Source organism: Lemur catta, chromosome 8, assembly GCF_020740605.2.
Source record: "Lemur catta isolate mLemCat1 chromosome 8, mLemCat1.pri, whole genome shotgun sequence".
In the NCBI taxonomy this organism is placed as follows: domain Eukaryota; kingdom Metazoa; phylum Chordata; class Mammalia; order Primates; family Lemuridae; genus Lemur; species Lemur catta.
Genome location: NC_059135.1, coordinates 48,001,067 through 48,021,620, shown reverse-complemented (window position 1 = coordinate 48,021,620; position 20,554 = coordinate 48,001,067). Strand labels below are relative to the sequence as shown.

General features: G+C 35.8%; 1 protein-coding gene across 4 annotated transcripts in view; it reads right to left on the bottom strand.

Moving 5' to 3' along the window:
* The window catches only part of ZNF385B (zinc finger protein 385B), a 362,512-nt gene that overhangs the window by 108,166 nt on the left and 233,792 nt on the right, over positions 1-20,554 (bottom strand). The gene's annotated exons all lie outside the window — the stretch shown is intronic.

Genomic DNA, 20,554 nt, shown 5'->3' with positions numbered 1-20,554 from the left:
TTCTTCAGCTCTCTGCCTGCCCCACCACATCCCAACAACCACATATCACTGCTGCAAGTCTTCCCAGCCCCAGGGAGATGGCATAAAACATGGGAGACGGAAAGGATTGGCTGTCAACGTGAAGCTGGTTTAAAGACTTCCTTTGTGAGAAGTTCACTAAAGAAGAGAAAAATCTGCATTTCTATGAAATATTCTTTTATAAAGATTTACCAGTTTGGGAAGGAATGTGAATGAATTTAGGGCATTTTATCATAGTGTAATAGCTATAGAGTCAGATCCAGTTCAAATTTTGCTTTGACCATTTACTTAGTGATGAGACTTTAGAGAATTGCTTACTCTCTGAGACTCAGTTTTCTCATCCAAAATAACACCTGTCCTTTAGATTTGGGAAGAGAAGAACAATATAACACTTCTAAAATGTTTAGCACAGTCTCTGGCACAGATTACGCAGCCAAGAAATGTTCTCTCTTTGTTTCTCTGATCCTGAAAAGAGGTGGGTGTTTAGAGGTCCAAATTTAGAAATGCCTTCAATATCCTTGGTGTATTTCACTTTTATTGGCTTTGTCTTTGTTTTGGCTTTATGCCAACGACTTTTAAATTAGGATCCTTAGAGAAGCCCCTCTCCAGGTATTGTATGTAAATATTTGCAACTATGCTCATTTCTCAGAGAGGAAATCAGATTTTATCAATTCTCAAAAGATTCTGTGATTCAAAAAGATTAAAAATCTCTGCATATGTTTTATGAAAAGTTGCAGGCAAACTAAATATCTTTTTGTAAATTAAATTTGATTTTTAATGTACTAGAAGAGCCTGTGAGTAAAAGGAACTCAACATTGAGTCTTTCTGTAAAGCAAATACTTGTTTCATAAACTGCATATTTAATACAGAGTTTTTCAGTTTTTGCACACTGGGTTTGCTTAAAATAGCATACACAATGATATTATATGTACAATAACTAAATTCCATTAATAATTTACAACATAGCTCAGGAGGTCAAGTTCAAGTCTAATGTACACGGAAAGAGAAAGAACTCCAGAATGTCCCTGCTCTTAACTGGACAGAATCTTAGTTATCCTCTGCTCCAAACATCTCATTTTATAGATGAAGAAATTGAGGTTCTGAGAGGTTATGTGACTTGCCCAAGGTCATCATAATAGTTACGGACAATGAGAAATAACAGCTGTAAAAATAATGGCAGTGATTAAGATGATGATGACAGCACTATGATCTATTGAGCATTTGCTTGAGCTAAGCCTTTTAAAGACTTTAACCTCATGTACTTTCACTACAACCCTGCAGGAAGGTTTTATTACCTCTATTCAGCAGATGAAGCACTCTACCCAGGGCTCCACAGCCAGTAAAAGGACAACTCAGAACTGAAACCTACTCACAACTCAAAACCCTGTTTTAGCTTAAAGACTGCTCTTAAGCACTACTTGAAACTGATTCCCAGAATACAACAGAACAGACAGTCACATGGCCTTGAAATCCAAACAATTAAAAGGTTAGTTAAGAAAGACATACCCATAACCTTTAAGACCCATTCATATATTCAGATGGGATTTTACATATGCAATATTAGACAGTTCTTGCTAATGCTACACTTTCACAGACATATATTAGGAGCACAATCTCTAGAACAAATCCAGGTCACCTCCTGCTTGCAGTATCACCCTTAGACACAGCCCTTGTGACCATGCCCCTACCCAGTCTGTAGGTCAAGAAGATTGGCCCACATTAAGTCTATGCCTTTTCCACCCCCTCCTTCTAGACCACATCCTGGGTACCCAGGATTCCGTAAGTCTGCACCCTAATAGCCCTGGAACCACTTCCAAGGCTTGCACAGGTCTCTTTTCCAGATCACTCTCCCTGAGGTAGACACCTGCAAGGGCCTGGGAGTGGCCTAAGGATAGCTATTTTCAGGAAATGTAGATGGAGCTTAGCAGTGAGGACTGAGGTGCTCACATTTTTGCAGTACAGGATGGGAGTGGGACAAGAGCCACATTGTGCTTCCATGTTCTGACACAGAACTTTGAGGTGTCTAGGAATTCTAAGATACCTGGCCGCCTCAGATTTTTATGAATATATATTTGTCAAAGTAACAGGATAAAATATACTTTATTTAACAGCTTGTTGGCTTGATTTTCAACTTTGAAATATTAATAATTAGAGATATGTGGGCCTCAATTTGCATTCTTGCCCTAGGCCTTGCAAATGGTAGCATAAGGCAGGGAAAAGCAGGACCTCCCCCTTGGCTTTCCTGGTCCTTTGATCCCTCTATTGTGGCTCCAAATCTGCTTTGGTTCCTGTTTTTATCACTCTACCTTTATTGGTGATATAGTAAAAAATCCATCTATTCACATATCCAACTGACATTTAATGATAGCTGACTGTAAGCCACACACTGTACTAGGTGTTAAGGATATAACAACGGACAAGAAACCCCCAGTCCTTGCGCTCATGAAGCTAACTGCCTTGTGAAGGGTCCACTGAATATGCAGGCATTTAAAATACAGAGTGGTAATGTGATGGTGAGAATAATATAGGATATGCTGATGGTGTCCTGAACCAAAAGAATTTCAGTATTGACTAAAGTTGTCTCTGAGCTGAGAAATGTTCCTGGAGAGATAAGCTGGGATCAGATCAATGCAGGTCTTATAAGTCATGTTAATGTGTTTGAACTTGTCCTAAAGGTAGTGCAAAGTCAAAGACAGCTTTTATTTTATTATTATTATTTTTTTAAATTTTGCCTAGGAATCCAGAGTGTTATGATATGACAAAGACAGATTTTAAACAAGGTCATGAGATGATGAGACTTTCATGTTAGGAGTATCAGTGGTTAGAGAATGGATTATGTGTATGTGCAAGAGGAACTCATGGGGAGGGAGTAGGTGGGACAGAGGCTGATGGACCTAAGGAGTTCAAATATAGGGCATTATAGTAAAGCAATCTATGTGACAGACATGAACTGAGGGTTAGGCTATGGTGAGAAAGGAATCCAGATTAAACAGGTGGACTCATTAGGTCATGATAAGTGATTGGATATGGGGCTACTATTCAATGGACTATAACACAAAGCTCTTGGCTTGGGTAGATGAAGGGGCCAATCACAGAGAAAGAACACAAAGGGAGAGGTCAACTTAGAGGGAAATTTCACTTCTGAGCTTTGGCCTGAGAACCCCTTGAAGCCAGTGCTTTTGGTTTTCACCTTCCAATACTACATACTAAGACTGAGGGTGCCGGACCCATGTGCTAGTTTGTGTGGGCCTTCCCTGCCCACTCTGCCCTGTTTCTTCTATACCACCAGGAGGAAAGGAAGACAAAAAACAGCCATGAATAAAGGGAATTCTTGAATGGGGATCTCCTTTATAATCCTCTGTAAAAGATAATTATTTGTTTAAAACATTTGGCCATGGTGCTGGGAAAATTAGAAAGCCACATGTAAATGTCTGAAACAGGATCCACACCTCTCACCTCTCACAAAAATCAACTCATGATGGATAGCAGACTTAAATATAAGTCATGAAATCATAAGAATTCTAGAAGAAAATGTGGGAAAAACTCTTAAAGACATCGGCCTAGGCAATGAACTTATGGAGAAGACCCCAAAGTCAATCACAGCAACAATAAAAATAAATAAATGGACCTGATCAAATTAAAAAGCCTCTGCACCAAGGAAACAATCATTAGAGTGAACAGACAACCTACAGAATGGGAGAAAATATTTGTATGCTTTACATCTGATAAAGGGCAAATAACGAGAATATATAAAGAACTCAAGAAAATCAGCAAGAAAAAAATCAAACAACTTCACTAGAAAATGGGCAAAGGACATGAACAGAAACTTTTCAAAAGACAGACTAATGGCCAACAAACATATGAAAAAATGCTCAACATCTCTAATCATCAGGGAAATGCAAATCAAAACCACAATGAGATATCACTTAACTCCAGTGAGAATAGCTTTTATCAAAAAGTCCCAAAACAACAAATGTTGGCATAGATGGAGAGAGATAGGAACACTCATACACTGTTGGTAGGACTGCAAACTAGTACAACCTCTGTGGAAAGTAGTATGGAGATACTTCAAAGAAATAAAAGTAGAATTACCATTTGATCCAGAAATCTCACTATGGAGCATTTACCCAAAGGACAAAAAAGCATTCTATAAAAAAGCCATCTGCACTCGAATGTTTATAGCAGCACAATTCACAATTGCAAAGATGTGGAAATACCCCAGGTGCCCATCAATACATGGGTGGATTAATAAAATGTGGTATGTGTATACCATGGAGTACTACCCAGCCATTAAAAATGGTGAGCTAATACCTCTTGTATTATCCTGGATGGAGCTGGGGCCCATTCTTTTAAGTAAAGTATCTCAAGAATGGGAAAACAAACACCACATGTACTCACCATTAAATTGGTACTAATTGATCAACACTTATGTGCACATATGGTAGTAACATTCATCGGGGACTGGCCAGGTGGGAGGAGAGAAGAGGGGATGGGTATATTCACACCTAATGGGTGTAGTTCATGCTGTCTGGGGGATGGGCATGCTTGTAGCTTTGACTTCAGTGGTGCAAAGGCAATTTATGTGACCAAAGCATCTGTACCCCTGTAATATTCTGAAATAAAAAAATTAAAAAAACAAATGAAGTGAAATATTAATTAATAAGTTACCATAACTATTCAATAAATGACAGTGCATCTGAATTTCCACAATTATATTTGATTTTCAGGTGTCCCAAATATTATAGCAAGAATTCAGATCTAGTCAATATTTCAAGATTCTACTCTCAAGTATTTGATATTAATCTAATAAATGTTGACCCTTCACAAGTGAAGAAAGTGACTTAGGAATGGCTAATTCATATCTTCCCTAATATATCTTCTCAAACTTTACATATGTATTTCATAGTACATCTGTATCAGCAATTAATCCTTATCAATAGATCTGAATTATAGTCTTTTCTCAATCTCTAAGAATTTTACATGGAAATTCCAGAAGAAAATTTTAAGCAATAATACTTAGACTTACATAAAAGGAATAGTATAATCTTTAATTTTTATTTTGCCAGACTAAACATCAACTGATATGCCAAATAATCTTTTATGAAGCTAGCAGCTACCAGGAAAAAAACAAACCAAACCAAAACAAACAAAAAAAATCCCTAAAGGATGTGTTCAGTTCTTCTTGAAAACAAACTTTTCAAAAGTTTAGGTTAAATGCTAAATTTTAAAGAGTTACTTTTGCACTTTTAAACAATTGTACTATATGAATTTTTGAAGTTAAAAAATAGAGATCAATACCATGTAAGGAAAAAATGAAAAACAGATGAGAAAGCTTTCAAGGGCTTCATTAATATTTTAAGCAAGCTCAGAGGAAAAAGGCAAGTTGTATTTCAGCAATGCCAATGTTACTCACATCTAATGCCTATGTGGTTTTGGATAAAAATCTTAATTTTTTATACTTCAGTTCCTTTGTGAATATGAGAAACAGAATAAAAACAAACTCACCAAAATGCCACATAAAATAAGGTTTCTAATGAGCTCTGACATTCACTTGATAAAAAATAAAGCATTATTATTAGATTCATCTTATTTTCTCTTTACATAGAACCATATCCCTGTGAACCAAAAGGAATGATTTTTTTTAAGTCACTCATTTGCTGTAATGCTGTTTAAAATCCATAAACAAAATCTTTACCCAGGAGGAATGGTTCAGAAGAGTTAGGTAAGGACAGAGTGTGAGAGAGCTAAGGTTTTACCTGAGGAGAGGAGCTCTTTGTTTCACTTGTGTTCTCTTACTCCTTTCTTTCTTTGTTTTTTTTTTGGCATTATTCTTCCTTAAACATTTTAATTATTATGGGTACATACTAGTTGTATATCTTTATAAGATACATGTGATGTTTTGATATAGTTACATAATGTGAATTAATCAAATCAGGGTAACTAGAGTATATATATCACCTCAGGTATTTATCATTTCTTCTGTTAGAAATATTCTAATTCCACTATTTTAGTTATTTTCAATTATATCCTAACTCATTGTTGGTTATAGTCACTTTGTTGTTCTATCAAATATTTTTCATTCTAGCTAAATATATTTTTGCACCCATTAACCATACCTACTTTATCCTCCCTCCCTGCTACACTTTCCAGCCTCTGGTAACCATCATTCTACTCTCTGTCTCTAGAACATCAATTGTCTTTAATATTTAGCACCCACATACAAATGAGAACATGTAAGATTTGTCTTTCTGTGCTTGGCTTGTTTCACTTAACATAATGTTCTCCAGTTCCATCCATGCTGTTGCAAATGGTAGGATTTCATTCTTTTTTATGGCTGAATAATATTGCATTGTGTATATGTACCACAGTTTCCTTATGCATTCATCCATTGATGGACACTTAGGTTGATTCCAAATCTTGGCTATTGTGAATAGTGCTGAAATAAACATGGGAGTGCAAGTATCTTTTCAATATACTGAATTCCCCTTCTTTGGATATATACCCAACAATGAGATTTCTGGGTCACATGGTAGTTCTAAGTTTTTTGAGGAATCTCCATACTGTTCTCCAAGGTGGTTGTGATAATTTACATTCTCACCAAAGGCATATGTGGGTTCTCCTTTCTCCATATCCCCGCCAGCATTCACTATAGCCTGTCATTTTGAAGAAAGCCATTTTAACTGAGGTAAGATGATATCTCATTATAGTTTTAATTCGCATTTTTCTCTGATGACTAATGATGTCGAGCATTTTTTCATACACCTGTTGACCATTTGTATGTCTTCTTTTGAGAAATGTCTATTCAGATGCTTTGGCCATTTTTATCAGATTATTTAATTTTTTCCCTATTGAGTTGTTGGAGCTCCTTATCAAATGGATAGTTTGTAAATATTTTCTCCCATTCTGTGGGTTATCTCTTGATTGCTTGTTTCCTTTGCTGTGTAGAAACTTTTTAGCATGATGCGGTCCTATTTGTCTAATTTTTCTTTGGTTGTCTGTGCTTTGGGGGGATCGCTCAAGAAGTCCTTGCTCAGACCAATGCCCTGAAGTGTTTCCCCAATTTCAATTGAAAAATAATTGATTTCAATTATTTTGAATTTCTTGAGACTTGTTTTGTTGCCTATCCTACCATATGGTCTATCCTTGAGAATGATCCATGAGCTGAGGAGAGGAAGGTGTATTCTGTAGCTGTTAGATGAAATGTTCTGTAAATATCGATTAGGTCCATTTGATCTATAATGCAGGTTCTTCTGAAGGTGTTTGTTTACATGGATAGTTGTTGAAAACAGTGTTCATGCAGAGGGATGATTGCTGGAGGTTTCTATTTGGCCATCTTGCTCCGCCCCCTCCTCACTTCTTCTTTCTTGAACTTCTCTTTACCCCTGCCTTCTAGGATAGTTCTTTCTCCAGGCCCTCCTCTGGACTCTCAGATGAAGTTCTCCCTTTTTGAGAACTCTCCTTCCTCTTCTGGTTCCATATATGTCGATATTGCTCAGGTGTCAACATTGGTCTTCTGCTTGCAGTCCTCTACCTCCGGATGCTCTCTCTGCCTCTCAGGGAACCATCTCTCTGCTACTCAGAGCTCAGGCCTCTGCCTGCTGGGTATTGCCAACTGGATGGCCCATAACTATGTTTAAAGCCAAACTCATTTCAGATTTTACTCTGAAATGTGACAGAATGAAATTGCTCATCCTAAAGAAATATCCTATCACAATAAAAACATATATTTAGAAGAGGAAGCAAGCTAGTATCAAAGAGTAAGAAAAAAATTAATAAGATTTCTTATAAATCTTTAGTATATCAGAATTAGATATTTTAATAATACTTAAAATGATCTGATTACAAACTAAATTTAACATTATTTGAACTTTAGCTTCAAACGAAGATGGCCCTTTGTTTGGTTTTGTTTTGCCCCTTGCCAAATGTTAAAATCAGATTGAGAAACAGAAGAAGAAATGCTATTTATTTGGAATTATCCTTGGCCTCCAAGCATTGCTTTTTTAAAAAAATTTTATTTCAAAATATTAAGGGGGTACAAATGTTTTTGATACATGGCTTGAGTCTGGGTTATAAATCTGTCCATCCCCTGAATAGTGTTCGTTGTACCTGTTAGGGTTTTTTTGCCCCTCCTCCATCCCCCTCCCCCCTCCTTGGTTTCCAATGACTTTTACTTCCCTCTGTGCATTTGTGTGCCCATTGGTTACTTCTAATTTATTAGAGAGTACATGTGGTGTTTGTTTTTCCATTCTTGAAATGCTTCACTTAGGATAATGGTCTTCAGTTCCTTCCATATAGCTGCAAAAGGAATTGATTCATTCTTTTTTATGGCTAAGTAGTACTCCATGGTATACATATAGCACATTTTGTTAATCCACTCACAACCATTGCTCTTTTCCCAAGCAAACTGAAGTAACTTTCAAAGGCCACTTTCCTGGGAGCAAGGCTTTATGTGGTAGCTGATTCTGCCCCCTTCACTGCAGAAAGCCAGACTGAAGGGAAGAATATCAATTTAAAAAGTAAAGCAAAAGGGAGGCAAGGATTAACATATTTCTCTCCCTACCAAAATTTCTGTGTGAAGAATAAGTGATTATGCCCAATTTTTGGTGCCATTAAAATTAAAAGGACTTTTTTTATGGGAAGTGCTCATGTTTTTAGTTGTTGACCTGGCGCTGGTGTAATGCCCACAGAATATTTAAAAATTTTGAAGTGCTACAAGATTTTCATTAAAAATCAGCTAGAATTTCTTTATGGGTTCATTTAAAAGTAAAAGTTGAAACACTGAAATTACAATGTTTGCAGAAAAACTTTCCTTCCCTTAGACAACTCCTCTCTTTGTATTCTTTAAGTTAAATGGTGACAACTCTATCATAACACTTTTCTCCTACCTTTCCTTTCTTCTCACAGGCACACAGCCACCCCGTCTTAGGTGTTTAACCCTCCAATATGTCTCAAATCCATGCCTGTGACTGACCTCTGCCCTAGTTCAAACCTTCATCTCGTCCCCTCATTTACTAGTCTCCTTCACTCCAGTTTTATTCTCCTTAGATCTATCTCCCATTCTGCTGCCAGAACTATATATCTAAAATCAAAATTGAACCACATCACTCTTTTGCTTAAGATCCTTTTTTCATTCATCCATTCAACACATATTTTCTGAAGGTTAGGGCCTGTGTGTGAGCCAGATCTATGTACGACGTTGGGAATGGGGCCTAAACAAGACAGTCAGGGTCTCCATGCCCATGGAGCTTCACTTCCATCAGGTCATTTACACTAACATGGCCTACATGGTCCTCCATGTTGAGACCCCTGACTACCATTTGAGCTTCATTTCTCACCATCCCTGCCTCAAACATTGCATCAGCAATATACATCTGTTTATAGTTCTATGTATGCATTATGCTGTTTCACATCTCTGTGATTTTCTTCCACTGACCCTCTGCTCTCTTCCCCCACTTTCATCTGCCTTATTTCTATCCATCTTTAGGAGATGAAGTCTCTCTTTGACCAACTAAAGCTGAACAAAGTATTTCTTCACTCTGTTTCCACAACACCTATATTCCACATCCCCATACCTACTATATTATATTGTAAGTACCTTTATATATCAACACACTTTGTATATACTCGGTTCTAGCCAAACATTTATTTAATGACTACCAAACTTAAACATGATTCATAAATTCAATGTATTCTATAATGATTCCAAAGAAAATTGGTGGCAAAAAGATCCTGATAGTACAGTCATAATTCAGGGAAGAGAACAGGAGGGCAATAGATGTTTGGATCCCAGGTCTAATTCTATATTCACCACAGGCTTAAAAATTTCAGGCATTGCTCGACTCACGGGGGTGGGGGGCAAGGGCAATATATGTAACCTAAACTTTGTACTCCCACAATATGCTGAAATAAGAATTAAAAAAAAAAGAAAGAAACAGAGCTTTGACATAAAAAAAAAAATTTCAGGCAATTCAACAAACATTGTATAAGTCCAACTGATTGCCTTGTTCCAGTAATCTCTGCTGCACTGTTATGTATGCCTGCCTGATCAAGGTGTTAAGTAGGTGTGTGTGATAAAGGCTGATTCTTTTGCTAGAGAAGAAGGTTTGAGGAAAACCTCTTAACAAATGGCTTTTGAGTATTCCTCATGTGGGATATAAGGAATTCAGGAGAAAACTGGATATGAAAATATATTGAGGCAGTAGAAAGTAATTGTTATCTGCAAATGAATATTTATGACACGGAGAAAAGCCCCATATTACTGGGCTAATAGAGTAAAACTAAGACTTCCCATGAGGCTTTCAGAATACTCCATGAGACAATAAGCAGGCTACCCAGGCCCAGCTGGACTGAAAGACTCTTCTTTTTTTAAGGCCAAGATTAACAAGGAATAAGCCAAAGCTACTTCCTAAAATGAGACTTTGGAATAATTTTTTCCATTCTAAGCTACCTCAAATTTTAATTAGAGTAGATAATATGATGTTGATTATATATCAGATATATAAATCTCACAGTGAAACATGTTTCTCTAAAAGCATATGCCAAAAAGTATACATGAATATAGTTCCTTTCCATCTTTAAGATCTATCATTGTAGTTCTCTAATTATATAGCTCCAGCATCTACTTTAAATAGAAACATTGCCCATTCATGCCAGTATATTTCTAGTAGAAAATGTGGTAAGTAGACCTGTGTTCCTTTATAATTACTGATCTTGGGGAAAAATAGCAGGTTAATTTAAGCGTTTATTAGAACTTTATATATTGTATAACTTCTTATTCTTATCAGAAAAAAACTATAATTGCTTTTTATAAAAGTTTGGATAATTATGTGTCAGTATTTCTAATAAATTACTAAGATGAATACTAATTATATCCACAGTGAGGAAACTACTGAATAAAATAATTGTTTAGTGGCTTGTACCATCTTTATTAAAAAAAAACAACTTGTGGCTATGAATAAATGTAAATGTGTTTGAATTTCTGCAAGTTTTTTAGGTTGATATACTTAACTGATAATGTTTTTAAGCTGACATATATCCATTTTTCACATTAAGCAATCAAGAAGTTTTTAAATAGTGTTTCCCTGCTTCAGCAATTACTCATTGTTTAATTACATAATTATATATTATTAGTGTTGGCTAGACACCTTAGACATTAATCACTTTTCTTAACTAGTGACAGTACTCTGAATGTAGGATGTACGTTTGTATGTTCATTCATATACACACTGATAGATTCTTCATGTAATATTTATATTTATGTATGTTGCACATTTAGGTACTGTAGATTTCCATTCATAAGCTTGAATCCATTTATCCACTCATTCAAATACTTATTAAGCATCTACTATGAGCCTGGCCCTGTGTTCATCTTAAAACATGGTCCTTACTCTTAAGAAGCTAGTTGGGAAAATAAAATAAACACGTTACAAGGGCAATGAATGAGTTATGTACAAGGTGATGAGTAACTCTCCTTTCTAAAGTACATATCACAAGTTAAGCCACACCTTAAAACTGTAATGATCATACACAAAAACAAACTAATATAGTAGATATATTCATCTTGCCCTCCCAAATTAAAACCATTAGAGGATGTATGTGGTGTCTGTGCATGTGTTTATTGTCCTTCTGAGGCTATCTATGAACCATAGAAAGAAAATAATTTTAGGTCACAATCTACTTTACTCATGTATGTATTCATAGCTGTCCTGTCCAGATACTATCAGTAGGATAACTTTGAATCAAGTCATTAGTATTATTAATTCCCAATCAAAATAGTCAGAATTGAATAACTTCCATACCCAGTTGAAAGTAGTTCTTTTGCCTTGAAGAAATTAGACTCATTCCTGTAGCCTGAAAGTCACACTGGCCCTTCACTGTTTGTTCAGTTGATCACAGATTAGAAGTAATGACATTTACATTGCCAATAAACTTTGCTCCAAGTGTGATAACTCTTGGTTTGGTGTAGTTTCCTCTACCCAAAGAAAGCTTATTTGACCTCCTACATGAAAGTTTAAGTGGAACTAATTATTTGAATAGGAACAAATTCTCTTACTTGTATATCTACACACACACACACACACACACACACACACACACAATCTAGAAATGTATAAAATTCCCTAACAACCTATTCCATATGAGAATCAGGACTGATGTGTAAAAAAAATTAAAATGTGTTGTTAATTTACCCTGACATTCACATTAAATTACTTGACAAATCCAGGCATATTAGGAGAATACTTCCCAGTCATCATAGTTGACTTAAGCCTACAAGACAATGACCTCTTATACTGGGTTTGTAGAATTAGACTAATTGAAAAATATGTATTTTGATGAAGATTAAATCCTGGCTAATAGGAAAAGTTGAAAATTTATTAATTTGGCCTTTCAGTATACCAAATTTAAAAGAGCTCAATCTTTGCTTCTTTAATGTTTGTTTGATCATAATTATTACCATATACTGAATGTTATTGGCTTACTGGTATGAAATGAAAAATGAGAATTCCAAATTCAGTTTCTTTTACTAATGAGGACCAAAGTACCTCAAACCAAGGCCAAATAACTAAAAAATCCCACTGGCTTGCTTACAGAATAACTGGTAGCAGTTTAAAACATCTGCTAATTATTAGCTTCTTAATCTGTTGCTTGACCAGCATGAATAAATATATAAATAAATAAATAAATATACACACAGAGACAGATGTTGAGGTGACAATTAAGATGCTAATATCTCAATAACATTTATATTACAAATTCTATAACACTTATAAGCTTGTAAAGTGTTTTGAGATCAGTCAACAGCTTACATAATTTGAATAATCTTTTATCCTAAAGTCCAATAAACCGTATAAATTCAGTTTCAGATAGAGTTAAGTTCCATAAAACAGAATTTGATATGTGCTTAAAAATAGCCAACAATTTAAATTTTTTTTTATGTAACAGGTACTTTGCTAAGTGATTTTTATACATTATATAATTTAATTTTCATTAGAACCCTACGAGGTGGCACTATTATTTGAACGTCACAGAGAAGACTGAGGGATTTTAGTGAGTTAAGTAACTTGCTCACTTACTGTTAATAAGTGATAGAACTTGGATTGAAACCAAGTGACTCCAGAGCCAAATTCAGCTCATATTTGGTCAAATGTGGTTTAGAAACTAGAAGGCCTAGAATGGAATCTCAGTGGCAATCAATTATTAGCCTTGAGACCCTAGGGAAATCATAGAACTTCTCTAAACTTCAATTTTCTAATATATAAAATAGAACCAATGCAATATCCCAATCATTCTTACCAAGGTACCATGAGGATTCAAGTGATAATATAAGCAAGAAACCTATAGAGGGCACTACAAATATCATTTTATTACATTTTAATATCTTAATATTTTGTAACTCCCAGCACATTCTGTGGGGTCAAACACTGACATTAAACCAGAGATCTCATTAGAGAAAGAGTTTAGGAAGCCACTGGAATAATCTGTTTTTCTACTATATGAAATTTTAGGCAGGTTGCCCAGGATGGCATAAGGCAAACTTTATAAAAAACATTCACCATTTGTGGGTATCATGGTAAATAAAAAAAAGACTAACGTTATGGACTTAGTGTTTGTGTCACCCCAGAATTCATATTTTAAAGCCTTAACCCCCCAGTGTGACTGTATTTAGAGATAGGGCATGTGAGGAGGTGATAATGGTTAAATGAGGTCATAAGGTGGGGTCCTACTCCAATAGGGCTGGTGCCCTTATAAGAAGAGGAAGAGACACCAGACCTCTCTCTTTCTGACATGTGAGGACACAGAGAGAAGGAGGCCATATGCAAGCAGGAATAGAGGAAGAGAGCCCTCACCAGAAACTGAATTGGCTTAATCTTGGATATCTCAGTCTTCAGAACTGAGAAATAAATTTCTATGAAGCAAGTCCATGGTATTTTGTTATGGCAGCTCAAGCAAACTAATATAACCAGTATCTTGTTCACCCCTCATGTTGCCAACGTTACTAAAAGAGCACGGCCAACTGAGCACTGTCTAGCTGCCAGCTGGGTAGCAGTGTGGCCTGATAAATCACATGAGGAGCTGACAACCTTGGGTTGTAGCCCATGGAATGTAAGAATGTCCTAGGCAAGGTTAGCATGAATGGGGCTCAGTATAAACTACTGTCCCTGGAACAAAACTGTTCAAAAGTTCATCAGGTTACTATAAATATCCTTAGGAAAACAATCAAACCACACCAAACCAGGAAAAATGAAAATAGGTCAATAAAAATATAGTCCCACATATGTAAATGTAAATTATTGCTAAAAGCTTGAAACTGAATCCATGCAAAAAGTAGGTAGCAGGAAAATTCTGATTAAAAAAATTATGACTGAACAAACAAAAGAATTTATACATTAAAAATAGGTAACATAGGTCACTTTGCATCTTTTTTCACCAAAGTAGTATTCTTTCTAGATTAATCTACCAGAGTTTCCTGAGCTAGAAAAGAAACTACCTTAAGTTGTTAAAAAAAAAAAAAAACAAATGCACTTTAAAAAATTACTTCTGCAGCTTATTTTCCTTAGGATGAATATAAATCTTACTTCTTGGGAGTTGTGTTTTAATTTACAAAAATATAAGCAAGTTTTCAAATACAAACATAGCCTCCTAGGAAGGACTCTCCTTAATTCTGAGTAATTCACAAGTAAAATGTTGGTTAAAATGTTTCTACTTACCTTTTCCTGTCAAGCCAGCTATCTTCCAGATGATTTAATGAAAATACCATTTGGTGAGCATTTACTCCATGTGAGGACTCCAGGTGCCCACAGCAGGAACTGCTGGTTGTCTTGCCAATCTCCATGAAACCAGAAGTATGACCTCAGCAAATTGCTTCCCTACTAAAGTAAACATTTCCCAGCTTCCCTTGCAACTAGTTGGATCACATGACTAAGTAAGTTATGGCCAATGAGATACGAGTGCAAGTAATAATAACTTCCAGGTCATGCTTTTCGAAGGAAAGGTGTGTTTCCTCTAGATTTCTTCCTTCCTGTAGCTTGGGAATGTGGAAGTAGAGGTGAGTTGAGCCTACAAAAAAAGGACTGCAGACCCCAGGTGCCTAAGCAACAAGATGGAGTAGTCAGGGATCCCAACAAGCTCTCATGTCATTTTCTGGATTGTTAGGTGAGATAGAAACAAGCCTCTGTCTTCTTGAGCTCTTATTACAGTAAGATACCTTGTATTTTTATTAATAGAGGATTGCACCTATACCTTGTGAGGTATTACTACCCCAGTTTTACTAGCAAATTTAGGCTTATAGACATTAAAGAACTTCCTTATAATCATATAGGTAGTAAGTGGTGAGGCTGGGATTTTAATCAAGTATCTTTTCCATTAGATCTTTTTTATACTAATAGAGAAATTACTAATTTATAGAAAATTAGAACTGTGCAGCTTTCTAATCCATGATATATTAATCTCATAGGATTATTAAAAGGCTTCAATTTTCTTGGATTAGAATCAGTGCTACAAACTCTTATTTTTCTAATAAAGAGCCTGGCAGTCAGATACCAACTCTTCCAGGATCTATCCCTTATAAAATGTTACCTTTAGGAAAATTATCGAGAAAAGTATACTGATTCTTCTGAGCTGTGAAAGGGAGAGCTAGTCAGGATGCTCTAACAATTTATAGAATAATACACTGAAAAAAAGCACAATAACTCAGAAACAGAGAAAAGGCTTCTGTGTGTGTGCATTTTTCCCCCTGTTGTTATCCTTAGGTACTCCTTTGGACCCTGAGGATACAGCAGAGAGCAAACTAGGCAATGTCGCTACACACATGGAGATTATACTCAAATGCATCTACTGTGGATAATGCCCTATGCAAATTAACATAACAAGTCCTCAATGTGTACCAGTAATTTGTATTTTTAAGATAAATTATAATTTGGAATAATTTTCAATAGAAAAATTACAAAGGTAATACATAGAGGTCACATGTACTTCTTACCTTGTTTCCTCTAATATTAACATCTTATATTACCATGGTAAAGTTGTCAATATTAAGAAACCAATTGTTTTTTAATTGACAAATAAAAATTGTATATATTTTTGGTATACAACATAATATGTTGATATACATATACATTGTGGAATGGTTAAATTAAAAAAAAGATAGACTAATAATGGTACATTTTTATTAACTAAATTCCAGACTTTATTTCTTTATATTTCACTAGCTTTTTTCACTAATGCCCTTTCTCTGTCCATTATGTTTCCTTAGTCTCCTCTGGTCTGTGACAATTTCTCAGTTGTTCCTTTTTTATCATAACCTTGAAGAGTTTAAAGACTACTGGTCAGGTTATTTTGTAAATATCCCTCAGTTTGGGCTTGTCTAATGTTTTTCTCATAACTGAATTATAATTATGGGTTTGTTTAAAAGAATACTATAGACATAAAAATAAAGTGCCCTTTTCATCACATGATACTAAATGGATAGATGATAGCAATATGACTTATTGCTGCTGATGTCAACCCTAATCTTCAAGGATTTCTGGTCTCTTTTATTAAAAATGGTATTTAGAAACCTAAGTCTGGGTGTTGGGTGTGCTCATTGCTATTGGGATATCAATGTTTCCAGGCCCTATCAGTGAATAATGTGATTTTAAAAATAAAATAATTTTTGAGTATCAGAACTCATGAGCTCCAATTCTGTAAGTCTATACTAAAATATAATAAATATATTTGGGAATACAAACACAAACTTAGAGGCCATAAAATAATGTTATTAATAGATGTAGAATGGTAAAATGAATTCTTTAAATGCTACAACATTTCTGTCCTTTGTAGTGTAAGATGCTAGGTCTTAAAGAATTTACAGAGGAGCATATTCACTACAACAGAAATACTTTTTGGAAGGCTCCTTCTAAGACAGAGGACATGATCTTCTTCCCCCAACCTCAGCATTAATGACATTTTGAACTAAATAATTCTGTATTGTGGGGGACTATGTATCATAGGATATTACACGGATGTCAGTAGCATCCCTGACCTCTACCCACTAGATGTCAGTAGGGCCCAACCCCTTGTAATACAACCAAAAATATCTCCAGGCATTGTCAAATGTCCCCTGGGGGCAAAATCATCTTCCTACAACCCATCCCCTCATCCCTCTCACACCCTGTTGAGAACTGCAGCAATAGAGTATAAGGTACAAAATATAGGCATTGAACAACAAGAGTCTAGGGGCAAGAAAGTTTTCTGGAGGAGGTAATTCTTTCACAGAGGCCTGAAATTTCACTAAAATTCAGCCAGATAAAGTAAATAGTTGTATGTATACATCTGTTTTATATGTGTATCAAGAAGGTCTCTGAGCATGTGCAAAGACTCAGAGTTTATAACGAGTACAATGCATCTGGAGGATTAAAGATGGTTTAGCATGCTTAGAGTGGGGAGGTACATATGAGAGGGTAGTTGGAAAGGCTGCATATGCCTACAGAGGAAAGCAGGGGTCTAGTCATGACAAGATATGAGACTGTGATGACAAAAGGCCAAAGTTTAGAGAAGAAGGAATTCAGTTTTGGATGTGTTGAATTTGAGTTTGCCTGAGCAACAACCAGGTGTAGATGTCTAATAGAAAGTTAGATTTTTGTTTCTGAAACATAAGGGCATGACGCAGGCCAGAAGAATGGATACCACCTATGTATAAAAGCCATGTATGTAGATGAATTGACCCAGGGAGAGCACAGAGTTTGAAAGAGGAGCCCATGGACCTGACAGTGACAAAGTGGACAGAGGTGAAGAAAAATCAGGGCAATCCTGATGTCACCTAGGACAAATGAGTAGAGTTTCATAAATATAGCATAAAGGTCAAGTAAGGGAAGGAGTGAGACACATCCTCTAGAATTAGAAATTAGGAAGACATTGGTGGCCTTTGCCAGAGCTACATCATTGGAGTGTTCTGGGTGGGCTGGATGAATGGGATGGGATCAAAGAGAAATACTTGCAAGAAATTTGGCAGAACGTACTGAAATGATGTAAAGACAATGTGCACTGTAGGGTAAGTAATGAATGTACTCAGAGTAAAAAAAAAAATTAGCCTGAGTTCAGACTTCAGGTTAGTTGTGGATATAGGTTATAGGCTGCCCTTGTTTCTCAGAGTCTCCTGAGTATTTATGTTAATCTACCTCATGGAATTTCTGAATGTAAGCACAAATGAATTGTTTTTGCTCTTTCACAGTATGCCACATGATTCAGGGTGACTTCACAGCATCTATTTACTTGTCTATGGTATGTCTTCTGAATAAAGGCTTAACTTTAATACCTGACTCATTCTGCACTAACATTATAGAGCTCCCTTTAAAAAGAGAATGATTCCAATAGTTTAAAAGCAAGAATTCAAAACAATAATCCATTTTATGAAGCTCTAAAAATATATTTCCATTAAGTGTGTTTATGAAGATTCTCTCTTGAATTGAGAGGCTTCAGTATGTAATCTAGCAGACTCGGAATAATTGACTCATGGCAGATGAAAGCTAAAAGGGATGTTAGAGACTTTCCTCCTCTTTCCTCACCCTTCATTTATTCAGTGATTTTAGAGGAATCACTTTCATCACATCTTAAAGTTCTTTTTCTTCCATTCCATGGCTACTGCTGTCACCTTCATCATCTCTCTCTTGTGCCTCCGAAACAGCCTTCTAACTGATTTCCCTCCCTTTAATCTTTGCCCTTGCCAAGGCTTTGCCATACTGTGCCATAATGATCTTTCTAGAATACATACATGAACAGTTCACAAGCTCTGCTTATAACTGTGTCATGGCTTCTCACAAAATCTAGAATCCTCATGTTGTATAAAGCCTTTTCAACTTTTTCTAGGCATCTCTTGCATAATTCATCTTATATTTACATTTCAGCCACAAAGTTCCACCATTAGGTCCTGGGGCTTTATGCTGACTCACTCCTGCAGCTCTGTGCTCTTACACTTTCCATCCCCTGTTCATCTGGACAGTGGCATTCAAACTCAGTTCAAGCATCTTCTCTGTAAAGTCTTTGTCAATCTCCTCTCCCTCTCACCTAAACCCAGATAGGACTAACCACTTTTCTTTTGGTGCCCCCAGTGTACACAAATGTCCATAGTAGTCTCAAAACCACTTTTTTGCATGCATTGGTTTTTGTAGATGTCTTTTCTGTTAAACTCTTAGCTTCTTGAAGATAGGGACTGCTTTTAACATTTTTGTGTCTCACCAAAACATGACACATATCAGGGGCCCAATAAAATCTGTTGAATGAATCTAATCCAAACCACTGTTATTACCAATGAGGAAATAGGGCCCAGAGAAGTTAAATGACTTGCCCAAGGTCACTCATGTGATGAGTGGCAGAGTGAAGAACAGAAGCTGTAGCTGTTGCACCTGACTTTTAAACTAGGGCTTTTAGTGCTATATTGGGCTGCCACCCCATCTTCTTAAAAGGAGGACACCCAGGGCCCAGTTCTATAGGTTGCTAACTTGGTTCCACAAAGTTTTAGTATTAAATATTTAAGTAAATATTTGATGAGGAACTATTAACCCTTTTTGGTTAAGAGAAAAAGTGAGCTAGATCATTTTAAAAAGATGTATTATTTGAGTTTAGTCATACCGTCTGAGATAAGCAAAACCTGTCTCATATTAAGAATTTAAGTATTTTATATTAAATAATCAATAATAGATTAAAATTGTTTTAGTTTGTTTGGATTTTTAAAGATGAGAATCAAAAAGAGAGAGTAATAAACTCTAGGATTTTCCTGGAATTATGTGACTAAGTTGCCTTATATGTATCTTTGTATTAGATTACAATTTTTTTTAATGACCATGAAGATAACTAGCTTGTCCTTTTCATTCAAGTACAACAGAATACTTAACTGGTGAATCTGTTTTATTTGGGACAGTTTAATAGTTCTTAGTATATAGATTAATATGTAAAGGCCCTGAAGAGCCCATTAAGGTTCTGCACAAAAAGCAGCATTTTAATAATGCAGAGACTGTGTGAGAGGGAAGCCAATTTCTGTTGTTTAGGTAACATAAATTAAAAAAAACAACTTCCCCAAAGAGCTGAAGCTTATAAGTAAAAGAGGTTTAAAATGCACATGTCCTACAGATGGTAGAACTTAATATCACTCCCAAGAGCACAAGAAAAAGAAAAGAGTAAAAAAATTATCTCCAGGTTTCTTCCAAGTCTTCTGCTCATAAGAGGATCAATATTTCTATGAATATTCAATTTCTATTTTCTTCTAATAATAAATCCCATTCTTAAATCTATGAAGTAAAACAAACTTATCCTATGTTTAGAGTGTCTCAAAAGATAAAGTGGTCCTTCACATTGCTTTCGGAGTTGAGGGTGCTTGAATATGAAAAGAGTTTTACTGAGGTAAGGTAAGAACTGGGAGCTGTGTTGCCAATGCCAGTTTCTAACCTCCATTGGAAAGGTGAGCATTTTGCAAACCCCTCTCTCTGGATCGGCAAAACTTCTGATATAAAGAAATTCTGTTCTGCTTGGGCAAATTTTTATTTAAAAGAGGAAAAATGAATAG